Source organism: Neolamprologus multifasciatus, chromosome 3 (assembly GCF_963576455.1).
Source record: "Neolamprologus multifasciatus chromosome 3, fNeoMul1.2, whole genome shotgun sequence".
Classification (NCBI taxonomy): domain Eukaryota; kingdom Metazoa; phylum Chordata; class Actinopteri; order Cichliformes; family Cichlidae; genus Neolamprologus; species Neolamprologus multifasciatus.
Window position 1 is genome coordinate 12,555,293 of NC_140441.1, and position 10,318 is coordinate 12,565,610.

A 10,318-nucleotide genomic window follows, 5' to 3' on the forward strand; every position below is an offset into this window, starting at 1 on the left:
ACATTTACTGTTTATTGCATAGTAGCAGAACTACTGAGTTTAAATCTAAACACATTTTTAAAACCAAAGGAGTCTAAGGTAAGTTCTGAAAACAAAAGTGAAAGGGCAGCTCATAACCAGAGTACATAAAGCATTTGCAACGTGTCATCTCATTGTTTTCATTCGTCACCTGTACAGTGCAGCAGGTCTTCCTTCATTCACAACGGCAGGTAAGCTCAGCATTGTACCTTTGGATGTTTTTTTACTGAATACAATCAAGGATTACATTACAATTATTCACTTGCTTCAAAAATGGGGTGCAAATATGAGAGTCAGTTGCAATCTTCCTTTGGTGACTGCGATGAAACAGGGATGAGGGGGAGTTGGTCTGCTTTGACTTTTCAACTAAACAACGTTAATTTAGCACATAACGCAGATTTAATTGCGATATTTGACAAATATGTTACTCAGTGAGACACGTCGTGGTGTACATGAACCAGAGGTAGACTCACTCGTGGTGGAACAGACTGGGCCAGATCTAACCAGCGCAAATTTATAATTTGTCTGCCACAGTCCTTAGTGATATTGTGTTAATTCTCACAGTGATGGCAGAAGCAGCTACCAGAACAAGAGGGCGAGTCTGTGTCATCACGTGCTTGTTTCTCTACGTGTTACTGGCGATCTACTCGATGCTGTCTCTCGTTTACATCGCGAGCTGGGCCAAGAACAAACTGGTAAATTTAATGATTATTTGCACATAAACACTGCAAATAATTCTTAACTGCTGAACTGTTTCTGTACTTAAAAGGGGTTTTCATAGAAGCTTAAGCAGCTGTTATTTTATTTATTCCAATATAAATGCTGAGTGCAAAAGAACAAACAGACACAAAGTGGGTCCAAGTTGCTCACAAGCTAACTTTGAAAGTTTGTCATGTGTAAGCAGTTAGAAATATATATATATATATATATATATATATATATATATATATATATATATATATATATATATATATATATAAAGTATCAATAACTACATTTCAGATTAAAATATCTATCTGTGATACATTGACAGTCATGCAAATATTATGACTACAGTCGTTTCAACACAATATACTGTAATAAATTGTTTCAAATGTTTCAAAAAATGTTATTTTATTGTTTTTCATTAGGCAGAAGAAAACTATAAAAATGCAGCCATCACAAAGCTATTTGAATTCACAAATTCACTACCCAACAAGAACCAGCTGGTAAATTAATATTTTCTTTGATTATTATTTGTTGTTTCCTTTAATTTCATTGTGTTCTTGAGCAGCTGGCATTCTCACTATGCTCTGCTTCTTTCTGCTAAACCTCAGAAAATATTCAAGAAACTCCTCCAGGCAGCAGTAGAAGAAGAAGAGAGACTGAAGGTAAGTCAGTCAGTCTGCATGTTACTCACATGTTGGCTGAGAAAATATGCCGTTTGTGTAGATTCTAAATTATAAATTAAAAACAGCACTTCATTTGACATCAGCATACCTTTAATGTGTTACACCACACACTGAACTGTAACTCTTGTAACTATTGAAAACAGCAGCATCTAAAGGAGAATGTAACACATTTTAATTTGTGCTAAATGTTTTGTTTTTTTCAGGCAGAAGACTACTTCTACATGGTAACTCTCTCAGGAGTTTTTGATGAAAAAGTTGATCTCCTTACTCCTAAACTGGAATTACTGGAAACATTATCAGCTGATTTTCCAGAACTGCGGGAAATAATTGCAATTGGGACGCGATTATTAAAGAATCTCAGAGCTCACTTAGACATGAAACTGGCTCTGCTGGAGGAATAGATGGTGCAGAGAAATTAATGATGAGCTTCATAAAACTGTCAAACAACAATCTGAATTTTTTTGTTTCCATCTGTATCCCTGTACATCTGTGTTGTGCATATTCAGTTTTTGTGAAATTACATTTCATGAAATGCAATTTTCTTATTTTTTTTTCTTTTTGTTTCCAAGTAAAATCAAACATATTCCTTCAAATAATACATATTTAAATTCTTTCAGTTAATGTTTGGCACATTTTTTACATTATGACATCCTTGACCAATGATTCTTCTACTGTAAATCAAGTGTGTGCTTAAAATATTACACATCATTTTACATCCTAAATACTATTTAAAGTCTTGAGTAATGCTTAATAATCCAGGTTAGGAAATCTCTGCTTTGGAATCTGGATTATATTATGTGCAGATTTAATTTCCCCAAGCACGAAAGCTTAAAAACAAGCAAACAACAACAAGAAAAAAAGCAAAAAACAAAACAAAAGGCAAACAAACTAAGGATTCACCTGATGTGTAGACTGTGAATTGAAAATGCCTCTGGTATAACAAATATAATGAATGCATGCAGCTACTTTTTATACAATGAGGTCTTTAAGTTTTGTATTGTGCTTGTCTGCATTTTGTTGTTTTGCCTCCATGTATTTAAGATTTGAAACCAAACAGTCAAGATGTGACTAAAGTTTAGACTTTCAGCTAAAATATTATAATTTTCCTGTCCTGTCATAAATATTAAAGAGGTAAGTATTGCTTCTCAGTTGCAGTGAATTGATAGGAGAAAAAAACTGTAGAAGTGAGACACGCACTGCCTGATCAAACCTGGCAGGGCCTCCTTGAATGATGGTGTCTAGTGATAATGGCTGAAACACCCGATGAATCCAAGGTCCACTACTGACGATGTGTCCCAAATTATAACATGATAATCTAGATCAGATCTCTAATCCCTAAACCTAACCAAGGAAGGTAAAAAAAAAAATGGCAGATTAGCTTGCTTAAAAGACCGAAACACCCTGAGAAGTGGAGGCACACAATGATGTGTCCCGCTGGTAAAGTTTCTGGGCTGCCTTTCCTCGTAACAGCCATCCCTCAAGACTTTCTCCATAAAGCAATGCATTATCAGGGATTGTAACATCTAGTCCTTTTACTGAATCACCCTGCACAGTGTTTGTACATGTGTACAACAAAATGTTTTTTTTTTTTACCTTTATTTTACATTCAGATTCAGCCACAGAATGTAAAGCAAGAATAGTCAAAGTTTTATTTTAAATAAAATGCCACACTGATAAACTGTCCAATGCTTGAAAGTTTGGATGGACATATTTGCATATCTGAGAGCTGAGTCTGTTTCCAGAGTCCAGTTAGTGATTAAATCTAAGTGATAATTACTGCAGACGTAACACTCAATCTAGTTCCAATTATGAAAAAAAAATTCAGTATTAAAAAAATGGATGTGAATATTAGTCAATTGAAATTAAATATCTGTGTTATGTTAAAGGCGACCATAATGCCACGATGTTGATGTTTGCTGCTACTGGCAACATCATATTTTTAAAAAAAAAAAAAAATTGAGCCAATTGAGAGAGTACCTGATAAAGAACGACACCTGCTGGTCACTCTTTGTAACTACTCTTGTGCTTGATTTTGCTTCGATTTCTTTCTAAGCGCAGACTTTACCCTCTGAAGTAAATCAAAGGGAGAACTTACCAGTCCAATCAGTTTGAAAATAGATGTGCTCTCTCAGCGTCACATGAACTCCAAACAGCAGATTACTTTATAATTCATATAGTAGTAGAGCTTTAAAAAATTTGATATTAAAATGCAAGGGCGTAGATTTGGCATGAACGGAAGGGACGTGTCCCCACCAATATTCAGCGATTATTGAATTGTCCCCACCAATAATTTGATCTCTTCGAGTAAAGAAAAACAACCCGATAGTAAGAAAAAACACGATCTGTCAACGTCTCATTCACCCAGCGGAGCAGAAAGAGTTAAATTACGTTCTCTACTGGAGTCCTAAGTCATGTGACAAATATGGCCAATGTGATTGGCTGAGCCTTTCAGGGAGCTCTGTTTAGTTTTAGCAGCGGCAAACCTGCGCTGCGAGGAGGAGAGGACGGCAGGAAAAAGGAAGAACCTGGATATAAGAAAGTATTTTTCAAAGAAACCTGTAAGTCACTTAAACTCAAGTTCACTCATAAAATGTGTCCGTCATAACAACGTTACAGGCTATGCTAGGTTTTGGCCCACATCAGTCTAAAATTGTATGTAACCACGAATAACGTGTTTTCGAAACTAACTGCACAACATGCAGCACTATTAGTTCTCTCAGTCTCAGAGCAGCATTTCTAATTTTGATTGAAACTGTCAGAGAAAGAGCTTTGAGCAAGCCAGGATATTAGTTTACAGAGGCTGTTAAAATTATATGTCTAACGTCAAAATGTTGGTGACAATAATTTCATCCTAATGGCACTGACTTATTCATAGGGTTCATTTTTGAGACAAAATATCATGAGGTAGTCACGATTTTGCAAATATTCCACCTTGTAGTGCAGTTTGCACAAATTGTTGTAAAAATGCGCTCACTCTACAAACATTACTGATGTGTAGCTGACAGAAGAACCAACACAAAGCTCAGAGAGTAATGGTGATACAAGATCACAGGTGAAATTGGATGATGACTTGGTGGTTTGTGACTGTATTTGAAGCACACGTGTGACTGCATGTATTTGGATTGTCTCACTGTTATTTATCAGGTGAAAGAGGCAGCTCTGCCATGTTGTAGCTCAGACAGAGGTGAAGAGGCGAGGTCACAGGTGACTGACTGATGATTTGGTGCTGTAGATTAACTAGTATTTATTATCATGACAATTGTCAGGCTGCTTTTAGTCATCCCAGTATCCTCAGTTGAGGCTGAAAGAAGCTTCAGTGCTCTCAGAAGATTAAAAACATGGCTAAAGTTAACAATGACTCAAATGAGATTAAACAATGCTGCTGTATGTCCACCAGGAGAGACTGGACAGTATAGATGTAAAACCAATATGCCAGCAGTTTATCTCAGTTAACGAGAGGAGCAGGCATGTGTTTGGCTCCTTCACATAGTGGAAGGTACCATCTGTGCAGTCTGCAATTCCGTTGAAGAAAGATGTTGAATCTATTTAATTACTGGAGAAAAATAATAGATTTATGTGCATTTGTTTTATACGTGCATTAAATTTAAATCGGTTTTGTTAGTTAAGCATCTTGAGGCAGAGGGTGGGGGAGTGGTTCCCTACTTTTTCTCTTTTCGCTGCGAGTTGGCAACCCTTTTAGTTATAGGTATATGTAATTATAAATTAGGTGTTACTGTTTAGAATACCAGAATAATGGTAAATGGCCTGCATTTATATAGCGCCTTATTAGTCCCTAAGGACCCCAAAGCGCTTTACATATCCAGTCATCCATCCATTCACACACACATTCACACACTGGTGATGGCAGCTACATTGTAGCCACAGCCGCCCTGGGGCGCACTGACAGAGGCGAGGCTGCCGGACACTGGCGCCACCAGGCCCTCTGACCACCACCAGTAGGCAACGGGTGAAGTGTCTTGCCCAAGGACACAATGACCGAGACTGTCCAAGCCGGGACTCGAACCGGCAACCTTCCGATTACAAGGCGAACTCCCAACTCTTCAGCCACGAATAGGGAAGGTGGTGTAGTTTTAAGGTTATTATAAAGGCTTTAAAGGATTTATGACTTTTCCTATAATACCATGGTGGGCCGGTCACTAGTCAAAATGCCGATATTTTGTCCCAGTCCAGCCCTGCTGAATTTGAAGTTATTTTTATTTTTGTATGATACCTGATTTATATTGAATATGGCTGAAGTAAACTAAAGCCTAAAATACTTCGTCATTTGTTTAATTGTAATTTAGCATTATATAACTCACATATAAAACTATCAATTGTAATTTTAAATGGTTTAAAAGCATGTAGAATAGCATATGTAGGCAAGTACATTTCTCCTTTTGTTATCAAGAAGCAAAGACAAAAAACTGAATCATTCGTCCCCACCAATGCCAAAATGAAATCTACGCCCTTGTTAAAATGAGTATTTTATCTAATTTCAGTTAGCTGATGAAGTACACTTACTTAATTCAGTTTGGTTTTATTTAGGTTTGTATGATAATCATGGTTGGCTGCCTGAACCAAAAATGCCAGCGCCAAATCAGTACATGTACCAGCTTGCTCAGTTAGCATCTACACAGTGTAACGTGGTTGTTGTGTTAAACTGCTTTCCATGTGTAACTGTCACACCATGGCAGTGATAGCAGATTTTGGACATACTGTACATTCACAGCGCTTCATTTGTTCCACATCTTGTCATGTTAAAGTCTCTATCTCAAAATGGATTCTACACATTATACCCGATAATGACAAAGTGAGAAAAAATTTGCTTAAAAGTTTTTTTTTTAAAACTACAATATGCTGTAAAATGTACACAAGTATTCTTAACCTTTTCCATTACACTCAACATTGAGCTCATGTGCATCCGGTTTCCACTAGTCCTCTGTCAGACATTTTTACAACTTGATCAAGGAACTGAACTCCAAGAATCAGAATCAACCTTCTGGGATTTACTTACCTGGGTGATTGAGCATTCATCAAGATGATTAGCTAGACTATACATAACCAATTTAAATATTGGTAAAAAGATTTGTTTGTTTGTTATAAACATCGCTTTTGTAATTTAGTGGCTTCTTCCACAGTTTTTTATTCTGTTTTGCTACAGTTTTTCTTTGTTTCTCACATTGTCATTTAGAAATTTTTGTGTCTCTCACACAAAGAAAAAGAAAACAATCTGAGATACAAAGGTCAGAAAAGGTAAAAGTCTTAGTGCTTCTGCTGTACTCAAACTTGGGGCTGGGAGGCCTAATTCTCTCTCAAAAGATCTCACAATTAGTTTATCATTTTTGTTCTATTTGAGTCAAAAGGGGCACTCAAAGAAACGAGAGAAATGAAAAGAAAAGAGCTAATTCAGTTGGAAAAGAGAGTTTATTGTACAGCAAAGTCAAAGGGTCACAGGTTGTTAAGCCACATCACACAGACTCAACAATAAACAAAAGACAACTGTGAGTGTACACTTTATATAATACCTAGTGAGGGATTAGTGTGTGGCTATAGCTCAGGAGGTAGAGCAGGTCACCTACTGATCAGGAGGTTTGTGGTTTGATTCCAGGCTCCTCCAGTCTGCATGTCAGGAGTATGGATGTATTTAGGAAGCACTCAGCTGAGAGAGATTGGGTGAATGTGGCACGTTGTATAGAGTAGTCTGGGCGAGCAGAAAACCTTCACAGATGGCGAGCAGAAAAGCATTATAAAGCAGTTCATTCACTATTTGAACATAGTTCAAGTTTGTCTGCAGCTGACCCATGTGTGGGCCAGATCTGGGCCACCAAAGGACTGTCATTCTTTGCAGTATGTGGGCAATGTATAAGCACATTGTGTGGGCTGATCTGGGCCATACCAATTTTGCTATGTGGGTGCTTGCATCCATGTATGACTTTACCCATGCCTGTGTTTGATCTTGGCAGCTTGTTCACCCCTAGGTGGCACTATGTCCTTCACTGCCTTCATCCTTGTTCCCTGGGCTACGTTCCTTCTATCATAACTCTGGGATTTTGTTAGTCTATTAAATCTTTTCTGAGGACTTTGCTATTGTCTCGCTTGACTTTGAGTTCATGGATGCAGACAGACATTTCAGTGCTTCTTACAAAGTGTTTACAAACATACTGTTTTAACTACACATGCCCCTAACACACCTAAACATGTGAGATGAATTATGTGAGATACACCAATCTGTGTGTAACTTATTGCAAGTGTTTTAATATTTTTAGTGTGCGTTCAAATATAAGATATACTTCAAAACACTAATGTAACTTAAACCTAGTGATTGCCTTTTTTTTTTTTGATTGAGGCACTCTATATAATTACTTCCCAATGATCTAGTAGATACATGGATTAAACAGTGATGAACAATAATTTCCCAACATTAAACTCATATCATGAAATTGACTGTGACACACACACAAACAAACACCTAGTTATCTGTTTTTAAAGTTATTTGTGAACCAAATGTGAAATCCTGAGCTTCAAAGGCAAGTATGGTAAAAGTCTTATTGCATCTACATAGATAGCAGAAAACACAGTGCAACACACTTAGAAACAACCTACTCAAGAAGAGGTAGATTAGACCATGTGCTTAATATGCTAATTTATGGATTTTATTCTTGCTTGTCTGTCTGTCTGTCTCTCTGTGGCACCACCAGATGACTGTTTTTAATTTTCACCTGTTAAGATCATATGGCCAACAGTAAATGGCCGCTTAATAATCTCGAGTGATTTTGCACTAATATTCAAGTCAACAAATACTGTAATTTACAACAAAAAACAAAACAGCTGCAGATTTTTCATTTATTTATTTATATTTTTGTGTTGCTCTATTTATATGCATTATACAGGAGGGTTGGCCCAGTGGGTGGGTGATAAGCTGACAGCAGTTAAGTTGAATTCTTCTCTGGTGTCCTGGATTGTTAATCACCTGACAGGAAGACCACAATATGTGTGTGTTCCACATTGTGTGTCTGACAAGGTAATCAGCAACACAGGGGCACCACAAGGGACTGTCCTCTCCCCCTTACTCTTCACCCTCTACCCCACAGGCTTCAGCCACTGCACAGAGACTTGCCATCTTCAGAAGTTTTCTGATGACTCTGCGGTGGTATGATGCAACAGCAAGGCTGATGAGTCAGATGTACCGGGCTGTGGTTGTCTCCTTTGTCATGTGATGCAAGCAGAAACATCTGCAGCTCAACATGGCGAAAACCAAGGAATTGATTGTGGACTTTAGGAAGACCAGGAAAACACTGACTCCTGTTTCAATCCAGGTAGTCAACGTGGACATTGTGGAGAACTATAAATACCTTGGAGTATACATGGACAATAAACTGGACTGGGTTAAAAACACGACTGCACTTTATAGAAAAGGCCACAGTCGTCTCTATTTTTAGGACCTTTAACATCTGTCGGACAATGCTCAGGATTTTCTATGAGTCTGTTGTTACATGCTGGGGCAACAGGTTAAAGGTCGCAGACGCCAACAGACTAAATAAACTGATTCCCAAGGCCAGTAATGTTGTGGGGATGGAGCTGGACTCCCTTAGGGTGGTGTCAGAGAGGCGGAAGTTGTCCAAGATAAAGACAATGTTGGATAATACCTCCCACCCACTCTATGATGTGCTGGCTAGCCACAGGAGCACGTTCAGTGAGCGACTGAGATTACCAGGAAGCACCACGGAACGACACAGGAAATCATTACTGGCTGTGGCCATCTCCCTGTACAACTCCTCCATCTAACACACTGTATAAACTGTAAACACTGCAGCAGTTACACCCTTTTGGCACATGCTCTTTTCTAATGTTGCTGTCAATATTCTTGATATTTATTCATTAATTATTTGTCACCTCTGTCTTTCCTTGAGATTTATGATTAAGTGATTTGTATATATTGTGCTATTTCTTAAATTTGTATTGTATTGCATTGTATTGTTAACTAGTTTAGTCTGTTTCTGTTACTGTTACTGTCCTGGAGCAACTGTAACCCACATAATTTCCTTAGGAATTAATAAAGAATGCTGGTTCTGATTTATTAAAACTTCTGTGATGTTTATGTTAATAAACGTTGTTACAACTCATTACTGATAGGCAGAGGTGGGAAGTAACAAAGTACAAATACTTTGTTACTGTGCTTAAGTAGAATTTGTCTGTACTTGAGTAGTTATTTTTCTGGCAACTTTTACCTTTACTCCCCAACTTTTTAAACAATTTTTGTACTCCTTATATTTGCAAAACAAAAAGCTTAACTTAGGTTTGACAGATATTTGACTACCATCATGAGTCAAATATATTTCATGTGAATTTCTCAGCTTGAACAAGTTAATTCTTCAGATGATGTTGCAGCAGTAAATGGATGGGGTTTTATCAACATCGAGGCTGCGATTCATTACATTTCACATAGAATTCCTGGAAAGTAAAACAGGCAAATATCTATAAAGCAAAAGTGAAAGCCAGAGGTATAAACCCAAGCGAAAATGAAAGTCTCATTGCCTCAGTCCGCATAATATGAACAACACTGGAACATATCTTAACACACCCACACACATAGAGGAGATGAGCAAAATGGGAAGTGGAAACAGCAGTATATATATAATAGGACACTGTGATCTCTGATCATTTTTTCATTCACCAGCTTCTTTTCATATTGAAGGTAAGTTTGAAAATTAAAACTCACCATATCATTTATATTTATTTATATTTATTCTAAGAAAATGATTTGAAAATTGTACTAAATTGTACAAAATGTGTTGCATTTCAGTAGTTTCAGCATTTCTTTGTAAGTTGTGTGTTCTTTACACATCTTGGTGTTCTAAATCTTTTGATTTATATGTAAATTCATATATAAATAAATATTTGTATTTATT

The 10,318-nt window shown here is 37.2% G+C and overlaps 1 long non-coding RNA gene across 1 annotated transcript; it reads left to right on the top strand.

Moving 5' to 3' along the window:
- On the top strand, nucleotides 1-2,576 carry LOC146521647 (uncharacterized). Its single transcript, XR_014870272.1, has 3 exons — nucleotides 1-713; nucleotides 1,149-1,226; nucleotides 1,335-2,576. It is a non-coding gene; the product is annotated as an uncharacterized LOC146521647 (long non-coding RNA).
- Nucleotides 2,577-10,318: the final 7,742 nt, after the last annotated feature.